Here is a 24,749-nt window from a genome sequence, read left to right as displayed (position 1 = left end):
GCTGTTAATATTTTTTAGCCAACAGAATTCCACACTTCCCGGTCTTTGAGCTCACATTGAAAAGGCACAAGTCCCAAAATGCAACCGGGTGCTGTTTAAAACTCCAGCACTGGTGGGCGGTGCCCCAGGTGACATGGGGTCCACCTGGATGCTCTGACTGCCTTTCACGTGACAGTCACAGACACACACAGGACAGAGGTTCAAAAGCTATTCTGAAAGAAGTAAGCACAACAGGCCCACGTGAAACTAAACTTTTTAAATAGATGATTTTTCTTTCTATTGACCGGTTTCTCACTCCTTCTGCGCGCCAAGTCAAATGTAAATGAGCCTCGCAATAAAAATGCACAGAGGATGGTAAAATTCACTTCACTCTGCGCTCGTTGATGCTGAGAGCATGGTTGTCAGCCCGCACGCTTGTTATTTTGATGTGGAATTACTTGATTGCTTTGTGATAATTTTCATTACTCCGAATTGGAAGCTCCCCTACCCCAGTAATAACGTTTGAGGTATTGCTTCCCTACCACACCAACAAGGCCACCCTCTGACCAAGTCCTTTGCCTCTCTTCAGAACTACCATAAGGCCCTCCATGCACTAGGAACTTTTTGCTTGACGACCATGTAGGCGTCCTTGGAATATTGATATTTAGAAGTAACAATGTTTGTTTATTTTAACTAACTGACCTTTTTAGGGTCTCGCTTGATAGACTCTGTAGTATTCAGTAAAGTGCTTGGAGCCCGCATGTCTCTCACCATTTTTTTTATTTATGTGGCACTCTTCTTTACAGTTTCTTAATTCATCAAGGCATGTCTTGCATCATTTCCGTTCCTCTCTGTAGAGCAGCGACCAAGCGTTGATTGATTCAGCTTAATCAGTGCCTGACCGCTGCTCCCCACCTGATCAAGGTACTATTTTTTCCTTTTACCTTCTAGTGCCCTGCAAACAGAAGGCTTGTGACTGGCAAAAACATGACCAGCAGGTCAACCAAAACTGTTAAGTTTTAAATTTAAATCTAACTTTCTTTTATTTTGCCAAATCGTCTTTTCCCACGTTCCACGCATGTTTTCTTTTGTTTTTGTTCGTGGGCGCTCTTCTCAAAAGATGACGATTAGCTTGTTTAAGATATTGCAAAACAACAGTGTTTCTTTATTATGTGTAAATTCTGAAATTATGCTTTGACACATAATCCTGCGGTACACTTCAATCCACCCCACTCCAATCTGCCCCACTACAATCCACCCCCATCCAGACCACTTCACCCACACTAATCCACCTCACTCCAGTCCAAATCACTCACCCGAATCCAATCCACTCTAACTCATCCCACTCCAACCCTCTCCAGCCACCCCTATCAAATCTGTCTCACTCCAATTTGCCCCCCTCTAATAAAAAACAATCTGCACCACTCCAAAACAATCTGTCCTACTCCGATCCAAAACAATCTGTCCTACTCCGATCCAAAACAATCTGACCCACTCCAATCTGCCCGACTCCACTTCAAAACAATCTCCCCTACTCCAATTCAAAACAATCTACCCCACTGCAATCTTCTGCACTCCAATCCAAAACAAACTACCACACTGCAATCCAAAACAATCTGCCATACTGCAATCGAAAACAATCTGTCCCACCCCAGGCAGTGGTGGCTGGTGCACTTTGAAAGGAGGGGGTGGGAGGGAACAATAGTTCATCTGAAGCTAAGTGAAGAAATTGGAATAAAATAGTGCATTTTAACCCCTTCGCTGCCAGGCCTTTTCCCCCTCAGGTGCCAGGCATTTTTTTGGCTATTTGGGGCAGGACGCGCTTAGGCCATCATACATTTTTGTCCACATAAGCTACCCACGCCAAATTTGTGTCCTTTTTTAGCAACATCCTAGGGATTCTAGAGGTACCCAGACTTTGTGGGTTCCCCTGAAGGAGACCAAGAAATTAGCCAAAATACAGTAGAAATGTATTTTTAAAAAAATAAATGGAAAAAAGGGCTGGAGAAGAAGGCTTGTGGTTTTTGTCCCTGAAATTGGCATCCACAAAGGGTTTGCAGTGCTAAAATCACCAGCTTCCCAGCTTTCAGGGACAGGCAGACTTGAATCAGAAAACCCAATTTTTCAACTCAATTTTGGCATTTTACTGGGACATACCCCATTTTTACGATTTTGTGTGCTTTTAGCCTCCTTCCAGTCAGTGACAGAAATGGGTGTGAAACCAATGCTGGAACCCAGTAACCTAAACATTTGTGAAAAGAAGACAACATTCTGAATTCAGCAATGGGTAACTTGTGTAGATCTTACAAGGGTTTCCTACAGAAAATAACAACTGAACTAAAAACAAATATTGAAATTGAGGTGAAAAAAACAGCCATTTTTCTCTACGTTTTACTCTGTAACTTTTTTCTGCAATGTCAGAATTTTGAAAGCAATATACCGTTACGTCTGCTGGACTCTTCTGGTTGCGGGGATATATTGGGCTTGTAGGTTCATCAAGAACCCTAGGTATCCAGAGAAAATAAATGAGCTGCACCTTGCAGTGGGTTTTCTTTCTATACCGGGTATACAGCAATTAATTTGCCGAAGTATAAAGAGTGAAAAATAGGTATCAAGAAAACCTTTCTATTTCCAAAATGGGCACAAGATAAGGTGTTGAGGAGCAGTGGTTATTTGCACATCTCTGAATTCTGGGGTGCCCACACTAGCATGCGAATTAAAGGGCATTTCTCATATAGACGTCTTTTTTACACACTGTCTTATATTTGGAAGGAAAAAATGTAGATAAAGACAAGGGGCAGTAACACTTGTTTTGCTATTCTATGTTTCCTCAAGTCTCCCGATAAAAATGGTACCGCACTTGTGTGGGTAGGCCTAGCGCCCGCGACAGGAAGTGCCCCAAAACATAACGTGGACACATACAATTTTCCCAAGGAAAACCAAAACCTAGGTAAAAGACATTGTCATTTGCAACGCCAATAGCTCTAACTCTCCCAAGTGTGAGACCTTTCGCATTGCAAATGCTTGTTTTTTTGTGCAGACAAGTATTCGTGGAGCCTGCTTTGGTTCTTAAGACCTCAGACCTAAAGCAAAGCTTAGACAGAAACATAGCAATGTGCCCTTTGCACACAGTTAGAGATACAACTAAATGGAGTTATATATAGGTGTGCACGGCCATTGTGCACAATTCTGTTGTGATATAAAGTTTCGGTATGGGTTAATGAGAGCTCGTAGTTATGGCCGAGTGGCTAAGGTGATGAGCTTGAAATTCATTGGGGGTTCCTTGCGCAGGTTCGAATCCTGCCGAGTACGTCACTTGTTTATTTTAAACCTGATATTTAAAATAACTGTGAAGAACACATTTACCAACTTTATTTGGGAAGATAGATAATTTGCTTTAAATCTTTATTTAACAGAGGTTCGATTTTATTTTGCAGACAGAAGAGCGGGGTGACCGCGTGGGGAGAACAAATTATTTGTTAAACCTTCCATTTGAAGGTGATCTAAGCAGAATGAAGGAAAACAACAGCAGCGCCCATCAGCCGATTTCTTGGGAGTCCACGGTTTAGGAGTTTACTTAGAAGGAGACTGTAAAAGAGTTTTAAAATTAGGGACCTATTGGTAGAGTCACTGTGCATGCAAATTTAAGGGGCAGGAGGGAGATGCGTCATTAAGATCTGTTAAAATCCATCTCTGGCAGCGGTGGGATTCGAACCCACGCCTCCAAAGAGACTGGAGCCTAAATCCAGCGCCTTAGACCGCTCGGCCACGCTACCTTCAGTTTTCTGTGTGTCTGTGCACTTCATGAGCACCGAAACCCTGCGTCTTGGCACTCTGTGTGGAAAGTCGAGTCGATAAACCGTTAAAAGGACATGATTACAATGTCGGGAGGGTGATGTGGTAATTGAAGGTTATCTCTCTTACTCAGTCACTGCACAAGTCTTCTCCCACCTGCTCGGACCTAGTGCAATCACCTTAAAAGACAACACTCTCCGAGCAATGACTTCCAACCAAGGTATAAGCACCTGCTCTACATAGGCAATGTGACTCCATCATTTTCTAATGAAACAAGTGTTCATACTGGTGGGCTCATTTCTTAGGGTGGGATCTAATGAATGAGCAGTTCATTCAAAAATAACCGAGGAGTTGCACGTATTCATGACATCAGCCCTATTGCCGCACCCAGTCTCCCCAACATACTGTTTAGCTTTCCAGTGACGTCATGTCTTGTGTGGCCTATTCACATTCCGCTGTTAATATTTTTTAGCCAACAGAATTCCACACTTCCCGGTCTTTGAGCTCACATTGAAAAGGCACAAGTCCCAAAATGCAACCGGGTGCTGTTTAAAACTCCAGCACTGGTGGGCGGTGCCCCAGGTGACATGGGGTCCACCTGGATGCTCTGACTGCCTTTCACGTGACAGTCACAGACACACACAGGACAGAGGTTCAAAAGCTATTCTGAAAGAAGTAAGCACAACAGGCCCACGTGAAACTAAACTTTTTAAATAGATGATTTTTGTTTCTATTGACCGGTTTCTCACTCCTTCTGCGCGCCAAGTCAAATGTAAATGAGCCTCGCAATAAAAATGCACAGAGGATGGTAAAATTCACTTCACTCTGCGCTCGTTGATGCTGAGAGCATGGTTGTCAGCCCGCACGCTTGTTATTTTGATGTGGAATTACTTGATTGCTTTGTGATAATTTTCATTACTCCGAATTGGAAGCTCCCCTACCCCAGTAATAACGTTTGAGGTATTGCTTCCCTACCACACCAACAAGGCCACCCTCTGACCAAGTCCTTTGCCTCTCTTCAGAACTACCATAAGGCCCTCCATGCACTAGGAACTTTTTGCTTGACGACCATGTAGGCGTCCTTGGAATATTGATATTTAGAAGTAACAATGTTTGTTTATTTTAACTAACTGACCTTTTTAGGGTCTCGCTTGATAGACTCTGTAGTATTCAGTAAAGTGCTTGGAGCCCGCATGTCTCTCACCATTTTTTTTATTTATGTGGCACTCTTCTTTACAGTTTCTTAATTCATCAAGGCATGTCTTGCATCATTTCCGTTCCTCTCTGTAGAGCAGCGACCAAGCGTTGATTGATTCAGCTTAATCAGTGCCTGACCGCTGCTCCCCACCTGATCAAGGTACTATTTTTTCCTTTTACCTTCTAGTGCCCTGCAAACAGAAGGCTTGTGACTGGCAAAAACATGACCAGCAGGTCAACCAAAACTGTTAAGTTTTAAATTTAAATCTAACTTTCTTTTATTTTGCCAAATCGTCTTTTCCCACGTTCCACGCATGTTTTCTTTTGTTTTTGTTCGTGGGCGCTCTTCTCAAAAGATGACGATTAGCTTGTTTAAGATATTGCAAAACAACAGTGTTTCTTTATTATGTGTAAATTCTGAAATTATGCTTTGACACATAATCCTGCGGTACACTTCAATCCACCCCACTCCAATCTGCCCCACTACAATCCACCCCCATCCAGACCACTTCACCCACACTAATCCACCTCACTCCAGTCCAAATCACTCACCCGAATCCAATCCACTCTAACTCATCCCACTCCAACCCTCTCCAGCCACCCCTATCAAATCTGTCTCACTCCAATTTGCCCCCCTCTAATAAAAAACAATCTGCACCACTCCAAAACAATCTGTCCTACTCCGATCCAAAACAATCTGTCCTACTCCGATCCAAAACAATCTGACCCACTCCAATCTGCCCGACTCCACTTCAAAACAATCTCCCCTACTCCAATTCAAAACAATCTACCCCACTGCAATCTTCTGCACTCCAATCCAAAACAAACTACCACACTGCAATCCAAAACAATCTGCCATACTGCAATCGAAAACAATCTGTCCCACCCCAGGCAGTGGTGGCTGGTGCACTTTGAAAGGAGGGGGTGGGAGGGAACAATAGTTCATCTGAAGCTAAGTGAAGAAATTGGAATAAAATAGTGCATTTTAACCCCTTCGCTGCCAGGCCTTTTCCCCCTCAGGTGCCAGGCATTTTTTTGGCTATTTGGGGCAGGACGCGCTTAGGCCATCATACATTTTTGTCCACATAAGCTACCCACGCCAAATTTGTGTCCTTTTTTAGCAACATCCTAGGGATTCTAGAGGTACCCAGACTTTGTGGGTTCCCCTGAAGGAGACCAAGAAATTAGCCAAAATACAGTAGAAATGTATTTTTAAAAAAATAAATGGAAAAAAGGGCTGGAGAAGAAGGCTTGTGGTTTTTGTCCCTGAAATTGGCATCCACAAAGGGTTTGCAGTGCTAAAATCACCAGCTTCCCAGCTTTCAGGGACAGGCAGACTTGAATCAGAAAACCCAATTTTTCAACTCAATTTTGGCATTTTACTGGGACATACCCCATTTTTACGATTTTGTGTGCTTTTAGCCTCCTTCCAGTCAGTGACAGAAATGGGTGTGAAACCAATGCTGGAACCCAGTAACCTAAACATTTGTGAAAAGAAGACAACATTCTGAATTCAGCAATGGGTAACTTGTGTAGATCTTACAAGGGTTTCCTACAGAAAATAACAACTGAACTAAAAACAAATATTGAAATTGAGGTGAAAAAAACAGCCATTTTTCTCTACGTTTTACTCTGTAACTTTTTTCTGCAATGTCAGAATTTTGAAAGCAATATACCGTTACGTCTGCTGGACTCTTCTGGTTGCGGGGATATATTGGGCTTGTAGGTTCATCAAGAACCCTAGGTATCCAGAGAAAATAAATGAGCTGCACCTTGCAGTGGGTTTTCTTTCTATACCGGGTATACAGCAATTAATTTGCCGAAGTATAAAGAGTGAAAAATAGGTATCAAGAAAACCTTTCTATTTCCAAAATGGGCACAAGATAAGGTGTTGAGGAGCAGTGGTTATTTGCACATCTCTGAATTCTGGGGTGCCCACACTAGCATGCGAATTAAAGGGCATTTCTCATATAGACGTCTTTTTTACACACTGTCTTATATTTGGAAGGAAAAAATGTAGATAAAGACAAGGGGCAGTAACACTTGTTTTGCTATTCTATGTTTCCTCAAGTCTCCCGATAAAAATGGTACCGCACTTGTGTGGGTAGGCCTAGCGCCCGCGACAGGAAGTGCCCCAAAACATAACGTGGACACATACAATTTTCCCAAGGAAAACCAAAACCTAGGTAAAAGACATTGTCATTTGCAACGCCAATAGCTCTAACTCTCCCAAGTGTGAGACCTTTCGCATTGCAAATGCTTGTTTTTTTGTGCAGACAAGTATTCGTGGAGCCTGCTTTGGTTCTTAAGACCTCAGACCTAAAGCAAAGCTTAGACAGAAACATAGCAATGTGCCCTTTGCACACAGTTAGAGATACAACTAAATGGAGTTATATATAGGTGTGCACGGCCATTGTGCACAATTCTGTTGTGATATAAAGTTTCGGTATGGGTTAATGAGAGCTCGTAGTTATGGCCGAGTGGCTAAGGTGATGAGCTTGAAATTCATTGGGGGTTCATTGCGCAGGTTCGAATCCTGCCGAGTACGTCACTTGTTTATTTTAAACCTGATATTTAAAATAACTGTGAAGAACACATTTACCAACTTTATTTGGGAAGATAGATAATTTGCTTTAAATCTTTATTTAACAGAGGTTCGATTTTATTTTGCAGACAGAAGAGCGGGGTGACCGCGTGGGGAGAACAAATTATTTGTTAAACCTTCCATTTGAAGGTGATCTAAGCAGAATGAAGGAAAACAACAGCAGCGCCCATCAGCCGATTTCTTGGGAGTCCACGGTTTAGGAGTTTACTTAGAAGGAGACTGTAAAAGAGTTTTAAAATTAGGGACCTATTGGTAGAGTCACTGTGCATGCAAATTGAAGGGGCAGGAGGGAGATGCGTCATTAAGATCTGTTAAAATCCATCTCTGGCAGCGATGGGATTCGAACCCACGCCTCCAAAGAGACTGGAGCCTAAATCCAGCGCCTTAGACCGCTCGGCCACGCTACCTTCAGTTTTCTGTGTGTCTGTGCACTTCATGAGCACCGAAACCCTGCGTCGTGGCACTCAGTGTGGAAAGTCGAGTCGATAAACCGTTTAAAGGACATGATTACAATGTCGGGAGGGTGATGTGGTAATTGAAGGTTATCTCTCTTACTCAGTCACTGCACAAGTCTTCTCCCACCTGCTCGGACCTAGTGCAATCACCTTAAAAGACAACACTCTCCGAGCAATGACTTCCAACCAAGGTATAAGCACCTGCTCTACATAGGCAATGTGACTCCATCATTTTCTAATGAAACAAGTGTTCATACTGGTGGGCTCCTTTCTTAGGGTGGGATCTAATGAATGAGCAGTTCATTCAAAAATAACCGAGGAGTTGCAAGTATTCATGACATCAGCCCTATTGCCGCACCCAGTCTCCCCAACATACTGTTTAGCTTTCCAGTGACGTCATGTCTTGTGTGGCCTATTCACATTCCGCTGTTAATATTTTTTAGCCAACAGAATTCCACACTTCCGTCTTTGAGCTCACATTGAAAAGGCACAAGTCCCAAAATGCAACCGGGTGCTGTTTAAAACTCCAGCACTGGTGGGCGGTGCCCCAGGTGACATGGGGCCCACCTGGATGCTCTGACTGCCTTTCACGTGACAGTCACAGACACACACAGGACAGAGGTTCAAAAGCTATTCTGAAAGAAGTAAGCACAACAGGCCCACGTGAAACTAAACTTTTTAAATAGATGATTTTTGTTTCTATTGACCGGGTTCTCACTCGTTCTGCGCGCCAAGTCAAATGTAAATGAGCCTCGCAATAAAAATGCACAGAGGATGGTAAAATTCACTTCACTCTGCGCTCGTTGATGCTGAGAGCATGGTTGTCAGCCCGCACGCTTGTTATTTTGATGTGGAATTACTTGATTGCTTTGTGATAATTTTCATTACTCCGAATTGCAAGCTCCCCTACCCCAGTAATAACGTTTGAGGTATTGCCTCCCTACCACACCAACAAGGCCACCCTCTGACCAAGTCCTTTGCCTCTCTTCAGAACTACCATAAGGCCCTCCATGCACTAGGAACTTTTTGCTTGACGAGCATGTAGGCGTCCTTGGAATATTGATATTTAGAAGTAACAATGTTTGTTTATTTTAACTAACTGACCTTTTTAGGGTCTCGCTTGATAGACTCTGTAGTATTCAGTAAAGGGCTTGGAGCCCGCATGTCTCTCACCATTTTTTAATTATGTGGCACTCTTCTTTACAGTTTCTTAATTCATCAAGGCATGTCTTGCATCATTTCCGTTCCTCTCTGTAGAGCAGCGACCAAGCGTTGATTGATTCAGCTTAATCAGTGCCTGACCGCTGCTCCCCACCTGATCAAGGTACTATTTTTTCCTTTTACCTTCTAGTGCCCTGCAAACAAAAGGCTTGTGACTGGCAAAAACATGACCAGCAGGTCAACCAAAACTGTTAAGTTTTCAATTTAAATCTAACTTTCTTTTATTTTGCCAAATCGTCTTTTCCCACGTTCCACGCATGTTTTCTTTTGTTTTTGTTCGTGGGCGCTCTTCTCAAAAGATGACGATTAGCTTGTTTAAAATATTGCAAAACAACAGTGTTTCTTTATTATGTGTAAATTCTGAAATTATGCTTTGACACATAATCCTGCGGTACACTTCAATCCACCCCACTCCAGTCTGCCCCACTACAATCCACCCCCATCCAGACCTCTTCACCCACACTAATCCACCTCACTCCAGTCCAAATCACTCACCCGAATCCAATCCACTCTAACTCATCCCACTCCAACCCTCTCCAGCCACCCCTATCAAATCTGTCTCACTCCAATTTGCCCCCCTCTAATAAAAAACAATCTGCACCACTCCAAAACAATCTGTCCTACTCCGATCCAAAACAATCTGACCCACTCCAATCTGCCCGACTCCACTTCAAAACAATCTCCCCTACTCCAATTCAAAACAATCTACCCCACTGCAATCTTCTGCACTCCAATCCAAAACAAACTACCACACTGCAATCCAAAACAATCTGCCATACTGCAATCCAAAACAATCTGTCCCACCCCAGGCAGTGGTGGCTGGTGCACTTTGAAAGGAGGGGGTGGGAGGGAACAATAGTTCATCTGAAGCTAAGTGAAGAAATTGGAATAAAATAGTGCATTTTAACCCCTTCGCTGCCAGGCCTTTTCCCCCTCAGGTGCCAGGCATTTTTTTGGCTATTTGGGGCAGGACGCGCTTAGGCCATCATACATTTTTGTCCACATAAGCTACCCACGCCAAATTTGTGTCCTTTTTTTGCAACATCCTAGGGATTCTAGAGGTACCCAGACTTTGTGGGTTCCCCTGAAGGAGACCAAGAAATTAGCCAAAATACAGTAAAAATGTATTTTTTTAAAAATAAATGGAAAAAAGGGCTGGAGAAGAAGGCTTGTGGTTTTTGTCCCTGAAATTGGCATCCACAAAGGGTTTGCAGTGCTAAAATCACCAGCTTCCCAGCTTTCAGGGACAGGCAGACTTGAATCAGAAAACCCAATTTTTCAACTCAATTTTGGCATTTTACTGGGACATACCCCATTTTTACGATTTTGTGTGCTTTTAGCCTCCTTCCAGTCAGTGACAGAAATGGGTGTGAAACCAATGCTGGATCCCAGTAACCTAAACATTTGTGAAAAGAAGACAACATTCTGAATTCAGCAATGGGTAACTTGTGTAGATCTTACAAGGGTTTCCTACAGAAAATAACAACTGAACTAAAAAAAAAAATTGAAATTGAGGTGAAAAAAACAGCCATTTTTCTCTACGTTTTACTCTGTAACTTTTTTCTGCAATGTCAGAATTTTGAAAGCAATATACCGTCACGTCTGCTGGACTCTTCTGGTTGCGGGGATATATTGGGCTTGTAGGTTCATCAAGAACCCTAGGTATCCAGAGAAAATAAATGAGCTGCACCTTGCAGTGGGTTTTCTTTCTATACCGGGTATACAGCAATTAATTTGCCGAAGTATAAAGAGTGAAAAATAGGTATCAAGAAAACCTTTCTATTTCCAAAATGGGCACAAGATAAGGTGTTGAGGAGCAGTGGTTATTTGCACATCTCTGAATTCTGGGGTGCCCACACTAGCATGCGAATTAAAGGGCATTTCTCATGTAGACGTCTTTTTTACACACTGTCTTATATTTGGAAGGAAAAAATGTAGATAAAGACAAGGGGCAGTAACACTTGTTTTGCTATTCTATGTTTCCTCAAGTCTCCCGATAAAAATGGTACCGCACTTGTGTGGGTAGGCCTAGCGCCCGCGACAGGAAGTGCCCCAAAACACAACGTGGACACATACAATTTTCCCAAGGAAAACCAAAACCTAGGTAAAAGACATTGTCATTTGCAACGCCAATAGCTCTAACTCTCCCAAATGTGAGACCTTTCGCATTGCAAATGCTTGTTTTTTTGTGCAGACAAGTATTCGTGGAGCCTGCTTTGGTTCTTAAGACCTCAGACCTAAAGCAAAGCTTAGACAGAAACATAGCAATGTGCCCTTTGCACACAGTTAGAGATACAACTAAATGGAGTTATATATAGGTGTGCACGGCCATTGTGCACAATTCTGTTGTGATATAAAGTTTCGGTATGGGTTAATGAGAGCTCGTAGTTATGGCCGAGTGGCTAAGGTGATGAGCTTGAAATTCATTGGGGGTTCCTTGCGCAGGTTCGAATCCTGCCGAGTACGTCACTTGTTTATTTTAAACCTGATATTTAAAATAACTGTGAAGAACACATTTACCAACTTTATTTGGGAAGATAGATAATTTGCTTTAAATCTTTATTTAACAGAGGTTCGATTTTATTTTGCAGAGAGAAGAGCGGGGTGACCGCGTGGGGAGAACAAATTATTTGTTAAACCTTCCATTTGAAGGTGATCTAAGCAGAATGAAGGAAAACAACAGCAGCGCCCATCAGCCGATTTCTTGGGAGTCCACGGTTTAGGAGTTTACTTAGAAGGAGACTGTAAAAGAGTTTTAAAATTAGGGACCTATTGGTAGAGTCACTGTGCATGCAAATTTAAGGGGCAGGAGGGAGATGCGTCATTAAGATCTGTTAAAATCCATCTCTGGCAGCGGTGGGATTCGAACCCACGCCTCCAAAGAGACTGGAGCCTAAATCCAGCGCCTTAGACCGCTCGGCCACCCTACCTTCAGTTTTCTGTGTGTCTGTGCACTTCATGAGCACCGAAACCCTGCGTCTTGGCACTCAGTGTGGAAAGTCGAGTCGATAAACCGTTTAAAGGACATGATTACAATGTCGGGAGGGTGATGTGGTAATTGAAGGTTATCTCTCTTACTCAGTCACTGCACAAGTCTTCTCCCACCTGCTCGGACCTAGTGCAATCACCTTAAAAGACAACACTCTCCGAGCAATGACTTCCAACCAAGGTATAAGCACCTGCTCTACATAGGCAATGTGACTCCATCATTTTCTAATGAAACAAGTGTTCATACTGGTGGGCTCATTTCTTAGGGTGGGATCTAATGAATGAGCAGTTCATTCAAAAATAACCGAGGAGTTGCACGTATTCATGACATCAGCCCTATTGCCGCACCCAGTCTCCCCAACATACTGTTTAGCTTTCCAGTGACGTCATGTCTTGTGTGGCCTATTCACATTCCGCTGTTAATATTTTTTAGCCAACAGAATTCCACACTTCCCGGTCTTTGAGCTCACATTGAAAAGGCACAAGTCCCAAAATGCAACCGGGTGCTGTTTAAAACTCCTGCACTGGTGGGCGGTGCCCCAGGTGACATGGGGTCCACCTGGATGCTCTGACTGCCTTTCACGTGACAGTCACAGACACACACAGGACAGAGGTTCAAAAGCTATTCTGAAAGAAGTAAGCACAACAGGCCCACGTGAAACTAAACTTTTTAAATAGATGATTTTTGTTTCTATTGACCGGTTTCTCACTCCTTCTGCGCGCCAAGTCAAATGTAAATGAGCCTCGCAATAAAAATGCACAGAGGATGGTAAAATTCACTTCACTCTGCGCTCGTTGATGCTGAGAGCATGGTTGTCAGCCCGCACGCTTGTTATTTTGATGTGGAATTACTTGATTGCTTTGTGATAATTTTCATTACTCCGAATTGGAAGCTCCCCTACCCCAGTAATAACGTTTGAGGTATTACCTCCCTACCACACCAACAAGGCCACCCTCTGACCAAGTCCTTTGCCTCTCTTCAGAACTACCATAAGGCCCTCCATGCACTAGGAACTTTTTGCTTGACGACCATGTAGGCGTCCTTGGAATATTGATATTTAGAAGTAACAATGTTTGTTTATTTTAACTAACTGACCTTTTTAGGGTCTCGCTTGATAGACTCTGTAGTATTCAGTAAAGTGCTTGGAGCCCGCATGTCTCTCACCATTTTTTTTATTTATGTGGCACTCTTCTTTACAGTTTCTTAATTCATCAAGGCATGTCTTGCATCATTTCCGTTCCTCTCTGTAGAGCAGCGACCAAGCGTTGATTGATTCAGCTTAATCAGTGCCTGACCGCTGCTCCCCACCTGATCAAGGTACTATTTTTTCCTTTTACCTTCTAGTGCCCTGCAAACAGAAGGCTTGTGACTGGCAAAAACATGACCAGCAGGTCAACCAAAACTGTTAAGTTTTAAATTTAAATCTAACTTTCTTTTATTTTGCCAAATCGTCTTTTCCCACGTTCCACGCATGTTTTCTTTTGTTTTTGTTCGTGGGCGCTCTTCTCAAAAGATGACGATTAGCTTGTTTAAGATATTGCAAAACAACAGTGTTTCTTTATTATGTGTAAATTCTGAAATTATGCTTTGACACATAATCCTGCGGTACACTTCAATCCACCCCACTCCAATCTGCCCCACTACAATCCACCCCCATCCAGACCACTTCACCCACACTAATCCACCTCACTCCAGTCCAAATCACTCACCCGAATCCAATCCACTCTAACTCATCCCACTCCAACCCTCTCCAGCCACCCCTATCAAATCTGTCTCACTCCAATTTGCCCCCCTCTAATAAAAAACAATCTGCACCACTCCAAAACAATCTGTCCTACTCCGATCCAAAACAATCTGTCCTACTCCGATCCAAAACAATCTGACCCACTCCAATCTGCCCGACTCCACTTCAAAACAATCTCCCCTACTCCAATTCAAAACAATCTACCCCACTGCAATCTTCTGCACTCCAATCCAAAACAAACTACCACACTGCAATCCAAAACAATCTGCCATACTGCAATCGAAAACAATCTGTCCCACCCCAGGCAGTGGTGGCTGGTGCACTTTGAAAGGAGGGGGTGGGAGGGAACAATAGTTCATCTGAAGCTAAGTGAAGAAATTGGAATAAAATAGTGCATTTTAACCCCTTCGCTGCCAGGCCTTTTCCCCCTCAGGTGCCAGGCATTTTTTTGGCTATTTGGGGCAGGACGCGCTTAGGCCATCATACATTTTTGTCCACATAAGCTACCCAGGCCAAATGTGTGTCCTTTTTTTGCAACATCCTAGGGATTCTAGAGGTACCCAGACTTTGTGGGTTCCCCTGAAGGAGACCAAGAAATTAGCCAAAATACAGTAAAAATGTATTTTTTAAAAAATAAATGGAAAAAAGGGCTGGAGAAGAAGGCTTGTGGTTTTTGTCCCTGAAATTGGCATCCACAAAGGGTTTGCAGTGCTAAAATCACCAGCTTCCCAGCTTTCAGGGACAGGCAGACTTGAATCAGAAAACCCAATTTTTCAACTCAATTTTGGCATTTTACTGGGACATACCCCATTTTTACGATTTTGTGTGCTTTTAGCCTCCTTCCAGTCAGTGACAGAAATGGGTGTGAAACCAATGCTGGATCCCAGTAACCTAAACATTTGTGAAAAGAAGACAACATTCTGAATTCAGCAATGGGTAACTTGTGTAGATCTTACAAGGGTTTCCTACAGAAAATAACAACTGAACTAAAAAAAAAAATTGAAATTGAGGTGAAAAAAACAGCCATTTTTCTCTACGTTTTACTCTGTAACTTTTTTCTGCAATGTCAGAATTTTGAAAGCAATATACCGTCACGTCTGCTGGACTCTTCTGGTTGCGGGGATATATTGGGCTTGTAGGTTCATCAAGAACCCTAGGTATCCAGAGAAAATAAATGAGCTGCACCTTGCAGTGGGTTTTCTTTCTATACCGGGTATACAGCAATTAATTTGCCGAAGTATAAAGAGTGAAAAATAGGTATCAAGAAAACCTTTCTATTTCCAAAATGGGCACAAGATAAGGTGTTGAGGAGCAGTGGTTATTTGCACATCTCTGAATTCTGGGGTGCCCACACTAGCATGCGAATTAAAGGGCATTTCTCATGTAGACGTCTTTTTTACACACTGTCTTATATTTGGAAGGAAAAAATGTAGATAAAGACAAGGGGCAGTAACACTTGTTTTGCTATTCTATGTTTCCTCAAGTCTCCCGATAAAAATGGTACCGCACTTGTGTGGGTAGGCCTAGCGCCCGCGACAGGAAGTGCCCCAAAACACAACGTGGACACATACAATTTTCCCAAGGAAAACCAAAACCTAGGTAAAAGACATTGTCATTTGCAACGCCAATAGCTCTAACTCTCCCAAATGTGAGACCTTTCGCATTGCAAATGCTTGTTTTTTTGTGCAGACAAGTATTCGTGGAGCCTGCTTTGGTTCTTAAGACCTCAGACCTAAAGCAAAGCTTAGACAGAAACATAGCAATGTGCCCTTTGCACACAGTTAGAGATACAACTAAATGGAGTTATATATAGGTGTGCACGGCCATTGTGCACAATTCTGTTGTGATATAAAGTTTCGGTATGGGTTAATGAGAGCTCGTAGTTATGGCCGAGTGGCTAAGGTGATGAGCTTGAAATTCATTGGGGGTTCCTTGCGCAGGTTCGAATCCTGCCGAGTACGTCACTTGTTTATTTTAAACCTGATATTTAAAATAACTGTGAAGAACACATTTACCAACTTTATTTGGGAAGATAGATAATTTGCTTTAAATCTTTATTTAACAGAGGTTCGATTTTATTTTGCAGACAGAAGAGCGGGGTGACCGCGTGGGGAGAACAAATTATTTGTTAAACCTTCCATTTGAAGGTGATCTAAGCAGAATGAAGGAAAACAACAGCAGCGCCCATCAGCCGATTTCTTGGGAGTCCACGGTTTAGGAGTTTACTTAGAAGGAGACTGTAAAAGAGTTTTAAAATTAGGGACCTATTGGTAGAGTCACTGTGCATGCAAATTTAAGGGGCAGGAGGGAGATGCGTCATTAAGATCTGTTAAAATCCATCTCTGGCAGCGGGGGGATTCGAACCCACGCCTCCAAAGAGACTGGAGCCTAAATCCAGCGCCTTAGACGGCTCGGCCACGCTACCTTCAGTTTTCTGTGTGTCTGTGCACTTCATGAGCACCGAAACCCTGCGTCTTGGCACTCAGTGTGGAAAGTCGAGTCGATAAACCGTTTAAAGGACATGATTACAATGTCGGGAGGGTGATGTGGTAATTGAAGGTTATCTCTCTTACTCAGTCACTGCACAAGTCTTCTCCCACCTGCTCGGACCTAGTGCAATCACCTTAAAAGACAACACTCTCCGAGCAATGACTTCCAACCAAGGTATAAGCACCTGCTCTACATAGGCAATGTGACTCCATCATTTTCTAATGAAACAAGTGTTCATACTGGTGGGCTCATTTCTTAGGGTGGGATCTAATGAATGAGCAGTTCATTCAAAAATAACCGAGGAGTTGCACGTATTCATGACATCAGCCCTATTGCCGCACCCAGTCTCCCCAACATACTGTTTAGCTTTCCAGTGACGTCATGTCTTGAGTGGCCTATTCACATTCCGCTGTTAATATTTTTTAGCCAACAGAATTCCACACTTCCCGGTCTTTGAGCTCACATTGAAAAGGCACAAGTCCCAAAATGCAACCGGGTGCTGTTTAAAACTCCAGCACTGGTGGGCGGTGCCCCAGGTGACATGGGGCCCACCTGGATGCTCTGACTGCCTTTCACGTGACAGTCACAGACACACACAGGACAGAGGTTCAAAAGCTATTCTGAAAGAAGTAAGCACAACAGGCCCACGTGAAACTAAACTTTTTAAATAGATGATTTTTCTTTCTATTGACCGGTTTCTCACTCGTTCTGCGCGCCAAGTCAAATGTAAATGAGCCTCGCAATAAAAATGCACAGAGGATGGTAACATTCACTTCACTCTGCGCTCGTTGATGCTGAGAGCATGGTTGTCAGCCCGCACGCTTGTTATTTTGATGTGGAATTACTTGATTGCTTTGTGATAATTTTCATTACTCCGAATTGGAAGCTCCCCTACCCCAGTAATAACGTTTGAGGTATTACCTCCCTACCACACCAACAAGGCCACCCTCTGACCAAGTCCTTTGCCTCTCTTCAGAACTACCATAAGGCCCTCCATGCACTAGGAACTTTTTGCTTGACGACCATGTAGGCGTCCTTGGAATATTGATATTTAGAAGTAACAATGTTTGTTTATTTTAACTAACTGACCTTTTTAGGGTCTCGCTTGATAGACTCTGTAGTATTCAGTAAAGTGCTTGGAGCCCGCATGTCTCTCACCATTTTTTTTATTTATGTGGCACTCTTCTTTACAGTTTCTTAATTCATCAAGGCATGTCTTGCATCATTTCCGTTCCTCTCTGTAGAGCAGCGACCAAGCGTTGATTGATTCAGCTTAATCAGTGCCTGACCGCTGCTCCCCACCTGATCAAGGTACTATTTTTTCCTTTTACCTTCTACTGCCCTGCAAACAGAAGGCTTGTGACTGGCAAAAACATGACCAGCAGGTCAACCAAAACTGTTAAGTTTTAAATTTAAATCTAACTTTCTTTTATTTTGCCAAATCGTCTTTTCCCACGTTCCACGCATGTTTTCTTTTGTTTTTGTTCGTGGGCGCTCTTCTCAAAAGATGACGATTAGCTTGTTTAAGATATTGCAAAACAACAGTGTTTCTTTATTATGTGTAAATTCTGAAATTATGCTTTGACACATAATCCTGCGGTACACTTCAATCCACCCCACTCCAATCTGCCCCACTACAATCCACCCCCATCCAGACCACTTCACCCACACTAATCCACCTCACTCCAGTCCAAATCACTCACCCGAATCCAATCCACTCTAACTCATCCCACTCCAACCCTCTCCAGCCACCCCTATCAAATCTGTCTCACTCCAATTTGCCCCCCTCTAATAAAAAACAATCTGCACCACTCCAAAACAATCTGTCCTACTCCGATCCAAAACAATCTGTCCTACTCCGATCCAAAACAATCTGACCCACTCCAATCTGCCCGACTCCACTTCAAAACAATCTCCCCTACTCCAATTCAAAACAATCTACCCCACTGCAATCTTCTGCACTCCAATCCAAAACAAACTACCACACTGCAATCCAAAACAATCTGCCATACTGCAATCGAAAACAATCTGTCCCACCCCAGGCAGTGGTGGCTGGTGCACTTTGAAAGGAGGGGGTGGGAGGGAACAATAGTTCATCTGAAGCTAAGTGAAGAAATTGGAATAAAATAGTGCATTTTAACCCCTTCGCTGCCAGGCCTTTTCCCCCTCAGGTGCCAGGCATTTTTTTGGCTATTTGGGGCAGGACGCGCTTAGGCCATCATACATTTTTGTCCACATAAGCTACCGACGCCAAATTTGTGTCCTTTTTTAGCAACATCCTAGGGATTCTAGAGGTACCCAGACTTTGTGGGTTCCCCTGAAGGAGACCAAGAAATTAGCCAAAATACAGTAGAAATGTATTTTTAAAAAAATAAATGGAAAAAAGGGCTGGAGAAGAAGGCTTGTGGTTTTTGTCCCTGAAATTGGCATCCACAAAGGGTTTGCAGTGCTAAAATCACCAGCTTCCCAGCTTTCAGGGACAGGCAGACTTGAATCAGAAAACCCAATTTTTCAACTCAATTTTGGCATTTTACTGGGACATACCCCATTTTTACGATTTTGTGTGCTTTTAGCCTCCTTCCAGTCAGTGACAGAAATGGGTGTGAAACCAATGCTGGATCCCAGTAACCTAAACATTTGTGAAAAGAAGACAACATTCTGAATTCAGCAATGGGTAACTTGTGTAGATCTTACAAGGGTTTCCTACAGAAAATAACAACTGAACTAAAAACAAATATTGAAATTGAGGTGAAAAAAACAGCCATTTTTCTCTACGTTTTACTCTGTAACTTTTTTCTGCAATGTCAGAATTTTGAAAGCAATATACCGTTACGTCTGCTGGACTCTTCTGGTTGCGGGGATATATTGGGCTTGTAGGTTCATCAAGAACCCTAGGTATCCAGAGAAAATAAATGAGCTGCACCTTGCAGTGGGTTTTCTTTCTATACCGGGTATACAGCAATTAATTTGCCAAAGTATAAAGAGTGAAAAATAGGTATCAAGAAAACCTTTCTATTTCCAAAATGGGCACAAGATAAGGTGTTGAGGAGCAGTGGTTATTTGCACATCTCTGAATTCTGGGGTGCCCACACTAGCATGCGAATTAAAGGGCATTTCTCATATAGACGTCTTTTTTACACACTGTCTTATATTTGGAAGGAAAAAATGTAGATAAAGACAAGGGGCAGTAACACTTGTTTTGCTATTCTATGTTTCCTCAAGTCTCCCGATAAAAATGGTACCGCACTTGTGTGGGTAGGCCTAGCGCCCGCGACAGGAAGTGCCCCAAAACATAACGTGGACACATACAATTTTCCCAAGGAAAACCAAAACCTAGGTAAAAGACATTGTCATTTGCAACGCCAATAGCTCTAACTCTCCCAAGTGTGAGACCTTTCGCATTGCAAATGCTTGTTTTTTTGTGCAGACAAGTATTCGTGGAGCCTGCTTTGGTTCTTAAGACCTCAGACCTATAGCAAAGCTTAGACAGAAACATAGCAATGTGCCCTTTGCACACAGTTAGAGATACAACTAAATGGAGTTATATATAGGTGTGCACGGCCATTGTGCACAATTCTGTTGTGATATAAAGTTTCGGTATGGGTTAATGAGAGCTCGTAGTTATGGCCGAGTGGCTAAGGTGATGAGCTTGAAATTCATTGGGGGTTCATTGCGCAGGTTCGAATCCTGCCGAGTACGTCACTTGTTTATTTTAAACCTGATATTTAAAATAACTGTGAAGAACACATTTACCAACTTTATTTGGGAAGATAGATAATTTGCTTTAAATCTTTATTTAACAGAGGTTCGATTTTATTTTGCAGACAGAAGAGCGGGGTGACCGCGTGGGGAGAACAAATTATTTGTTAAACCTTCCATTTGAAGGTGATCTAAGCAGAATGAAGGAAAACAACAGCAGCGCCCATCAGCCGATTTCTTGGGAGTCCACGGTTTAGGAGTTTACTTAGAAGGAGACTGTAAAAGAGTTTTAAAATTAGGGACCTATTGGTAGAGTCACTGTGCATGCAAATTGAAGGGGCAGGAGGGAGATGCGTCATTAAGATCTGTTAAAATCCATCTCTGGCAGCGATGGGATTCGAACCCACGCCTCCAAAGAGACTGGAGCCTAAATCCAGCGCCTTAGACCGCTCGGCCACGCTACCTTCAGTTTTCTGTGTGTCTGTGCACTTCATGAGCACCGAAACCCTGCGTCTAGGCACTCAGTGTGGAAAGTCGAGTCGATAAACCGTTTAAAGGACATGATTACAATGTCGGGAGGGTGATGTGGTAATTGAAGGTTATCTCTCTTACTCAGTCACTGCACAAGTCTTCTCCCACCTGCTCGGACCTAGTGCAATCACCTTAAAAGACAACACTCTCCGAGCAATGACTTCCAACCAAGGTATAAGCACCTGCTCTACATAGGCAATGTGACTCCATCATTTTCTAATGAAACAAGTGTTCATACTGGTGGGCTCCTTTCTTAGGGTGGGATCTAATGAATGAGCAGTTCATTCAAAAATAACCGAGGAGTTGCACGTATTCATGACATCAGCCCTATTGCCGCACCCAGTCTCCCCAACATACTGTTTAGCTTTCCAGTGACGTCATGTCTTGTGTGGCCTATTCACATTCCGCTGTTAATATTTTTTAGCCAACAGAATTCCACACTTCCGTCTTTGAGCTCACATTGAAAAGGCACAAGTCCCAAAATGCAACCGGGTGCTGTTTAAAACTCCAGCACTGGTGGGCGGTGCCCCAGGTGACATGGGGCCCACCTGGATGCTCTGACTGCCTTTCACGTGACAGTCACAGACACACACAGGACAGAGGTTCAAAAGCTATTCTGAAAGAAGTAAGCACAACAGGCCCACGTGAAACTAAACTTTTTAAATAGATGATTTTTGTTTCTATTGACCGGGTTCTCACTCGTTCTGCGCGCCAAGTCAAATGTAAATGAGCCTCGCAATAAAAATGCACAGAGGATGGTAAAATTCACTTCACTCTGCGCTCGTTGATGCTGAGAGCATGGTTGTCAGCCCGCACGCTTGTTATTTTGATGTGGAATTACTTGATTGCTTTGTGATAATTTTCATTACTCCGAATTGCAAGCTCCCCTACCCCAGTAATAACGTTTGAGGTATTGCCTCCCTACCACACCAACAAGGCCACCCTCTGACCAAGTCCTTTGCCTCTCTTCAGAACTACCATAAGGCCCTCCATGCACTAGGAACTTTTTGCTTGACGAGCATGTAGGCGTCCTTGGAATATTGATATTTAGAAGTAACAATGTTTGTTTATTTTAACTAACTGACCTTTTTAGGGTCTCGCTTGATAGACTCTGTAGTATTCAGTAAAGGGCTTGGAGCCCGCATGTCTCTCACCATTTTTTAATTATGTGGCACTCTTCTTTACAGTTTCTTAATTCATCAAGGCATGTCTTGCATCATTTCCGTTCCTCTCTGTAGAGCAGCGACCAAGCGTTGATTGATTCAGCTTAATCAGTGCCTGACCGCTGCTCCCCACCTGATCAAGGTACTATTTTTTCCTTTTACCTTCTAGTGCCCTGCAAACAAAAGGCTTGTGACTGGCAAAAACATGACCAGCAGGTCAACCAAAACTGTTAAGTTTTCAATTTAAATCTAACTTTCTTTTATTTTGCCAAATCGTCTTTTCCCACGTTCCACGCATGTTTTCTTTTGTTTTTGTTCGTGGGCGCTCTTCTCAAAAGATGACGATTAGCTTGTTTAAAATATTGCAAAACAACAGTGTTTCTTTATTATGTGTAAATTCTGAAATTATGCTTTGACACATAATCCTGCGGTACACTTCAATCCACCCCACTCCAGTCTGCCCCACTACAATCCACCCCCATCCAGACCACTTCACCCACACTAATCCACCTCACTCCAGTCCAAATCACTCACCCGAATCCAATCCACTCTAACTCATCCCACTCCAACCCTCTCCAGCCACCCCTATCAAATCTGTCTCACTCCAATTTGCCCCCCTCTAATAAAAAACAATCTGCACCACTCCAAAACAATCTGTCCTACTCCGATCCAAAACAATCTGACCCACTCCAATCTGCCCGACTCCACTTCAAAACAATCTCCCCTACTCCAATTCAAAACAATCTACCCCACTGCAATCTTCTGCACTCCAATCCAAAACAAACTACCACACTGCAATCCAAAACAATCTGCCATACTGCAATCGAAAACAATCTGTCCCACCCCAGGCAGTGGTGGCTGGTGCACTTTGAAAGGAGGGGGTGGGAGGGAACAATAGTTCATCTGAAGCTAAGTGAAGAAATTGGAATAAAATAGTGCATTTTAACCCCTTCGCTGCCAGGCCTTTTCCCCGTCAGGTGCCAGGCATTTTTTTGGCTATTTGGGGCAGGACGCGCTTAGGCCATCATACATTTTTGTCCACATAAGCTACCCAGGCCAAATGTGTGTCCTTTTTTTCCAACATCCTAGGGATTCTAGAGGTACCCAGACTTTGTGGGTTCCCCTGAAGGAGACCAAGAAATTAGCCAAAATACAGTAAAAATGTATTTTTTTAAAAATAAATGGAAAAAAGGGCTGGAGAAGAAGGCTTGTGGTTTTTGTCCCTGAAATTGGCATCCACAAAGGGTTTGCAGTGCTAAAATCACCAGCTTCCCAGCTTTCAGGGACAGGCAGACTTGAATCAGAAAACCCAATTTTTCAACTCAATTTTGGCATTTTACTGGGACATACCCCATTTTTACGATTTTGTGTGCTTTTAGCCTCCTTCCAGTCAGTGACAGAAATGGGTGTGAAACCAATGCTGGATCCCAGTAACCTAAACATTTGTGAAAAGAAGACAACATTCTGAATTCAGCAATGGGTAACTTGTGTAGATCTTACAAGGGTTTCCTACAGAAAATAACAACTGAACTAAAAAAAAAAATTGAAATTGAGGTGAAAAAAACAGCCATTTTTCTCTACGTTTTACTCTGTAACTTTTTTCTGCAATGTCAGAATTTTGAAAGCAATATACCGTCACGTCTGCTGGACTCTTCTGGTTGCGGGGATATATTGGGCTTGTAGGTTCATCAAGAACCCTAGGTATCCAGAGAAAATAAATGAGCTGCACCTTGCAGTGGGTTTTCTTTCTATACCGGGTATACAGCAATTAATTTGCCGAAGTATAAAGAGTGAAAAATAGGTATCAAGAAAACCTTTCTATTTCCAAAATGGGCACAAGATAAGGTGTTGAGGAGCAGTGGTTATTTGCACATCTCTGAATTCTGGGGTGCCCACACTAGCATGCGAATTAAAGGGCATTTCTCATGTAGACGTCTTTTTTACACACTGTCTTATATTTGGAAGGAAAAAATGTAGATAAAGACAAGGGGCAGTAACACTTGTTTTGCTATTCTATGTTTCCTCAAGTCTCCCGATAAAAATGGTACCGCACTTGTGTGGGTAGGCCTAGCGCCCGCGACAGGAAGTGCCCCAAAACACAACGTGGACACATACAATTTTCCCAAGGAAAACCAAAACCTAGGTAAAAGACATTGTCATTTGCAACGCCAATAGCTCTAACTCTCCCAAATGTGAGACCTTTCGCATTGCAAATGCTTGTTTTTTTGTGCAGACAAGTATTCGTGGAGCCTGCTTTGGTTCTTAAGACCTCAGACCTAAAGCAAAGCTTAGACAGAAACATAGCAATGTGCCCTTTGCACACAGTTAGAGATACAACTAAATGGAGTTATATATAGGTGTGCACGGCCATTGTGCACAATTCTGTTGTGATATAAAGTTTCGGTATGGGTTAATGAGAGCTCGTAGTTATGGCCGAGTGGCTAAGGTGATGAGCTTGAAATTCATTGGGGGTTCCTTGCGCAGGTACGAATCCTGCCGAGTACGTCACTTGGTTATTTTAAACCTAATGTTTAAAATAACTGTGAAGAACACATTTACCAACTTTATTTGGGAAGATAGATAATTTGCTTTAAATCTTTATTTAACAGAGGTTCGATTTTATTTTGCAGACAGAAGAGCGGGGTGACCGCGTGGGGAGAACAAATTATTTGTTAAACCTTCCATTTGAAGGTGATCTAAGCAGAATGAAGGAAAACAACAGCAGCGCCCATCAGCCGATTTCTTGGGAGTCCACGGTTTAGGAGTTTACTTAGAAGGAGACTGTAAAAGAGTTTTAAAATTAGGGACCTATTGGTAGAGTCACTGTGCATGCAAATTTAAGGGGCAGGAGGGAGATGCGTCATTAAGATCTGTTAAAATC

At 42.9% G+C, this 24,749-nt stretch overlaps 5 non-coding genes across 5 annotated transcripts; all 5 read right to left on the bottom strand.

Moving 5' to 3' along the window:
* Window positions 1-3,673: 3,673 nt before the first annotated feature.
* Window positions 3,674-3,755, bottom strand: TRNAL-UAG (transfer RNA leucine (anticodon UAG)). The gene has a single exon. It is a non-coding gene; the product is annotated as a tRNA-Leu (tRNA).
* A 4,146-nt stretch (window positions 3,756-7,901) lies between these two features.
* Window positions 7,902-7,983, bottom strand: TRNAL-UAG (transfer RNA leucine (anticodon UAG)). The gene has a single exon. It is a non-coding gene; the product is annotated as a tRNA-Leu (tRNA).
* Window positions 7,984-12,100: 4,117 nt separating this feature from the next.
* Window positions 12,101-12,182, bottom strand: TRNAL-UAG (transfer RNA leucine (anticodon UAG)). Its single transcript has one exon. It is a non-coding gene; the product is annotated as a tRNA-Leu (tRNA).
* Window positions 12,183-16,328: 4,146 nt separating this feature from the next.
* On the bottom strand, window positions 16,329-16,410 carry TRNAL-UAG (transfer RNA leucine (anticodon UAG)). Its single transcript has one exon. It is a non-coding gene; the product is annotated as a tRNA-Leu (tRNA).
* Window positions 16,411-20,556: 4,146 nt separating this feature from the next.
* Window positions 20,557-20,638, bottom strand: TRNAL-UAG (transfer RNA leucine (anticodon UAG)). The gene has a single exon. It is a non-coding gene; the product is annotated as a tRNA-Leu (tRNA).
* Between the last annotated feature and the right edge of the window lie 4,111 nt (window positions 20,639-24,749).

This window comes from Pleurodeles waltl, chromosome 12 (assembly GCF_031143425.1).
Source record: "Pleurodeles waltl isolate 20211129_DDA chromosome 12, aPleWal1.hap1.20221129, whole genome shotgun sequence".
NCBI lineage: Eukaryota > Metazoa > Chordata > Amphibia > Caudata > Salamandridae > Pleurodeles > Pleurodeles waltl.
Note: the sequence above shows the minus strand (reverse complement) of the source record. Positions and strands in the feature narration are given on the sequence as shown.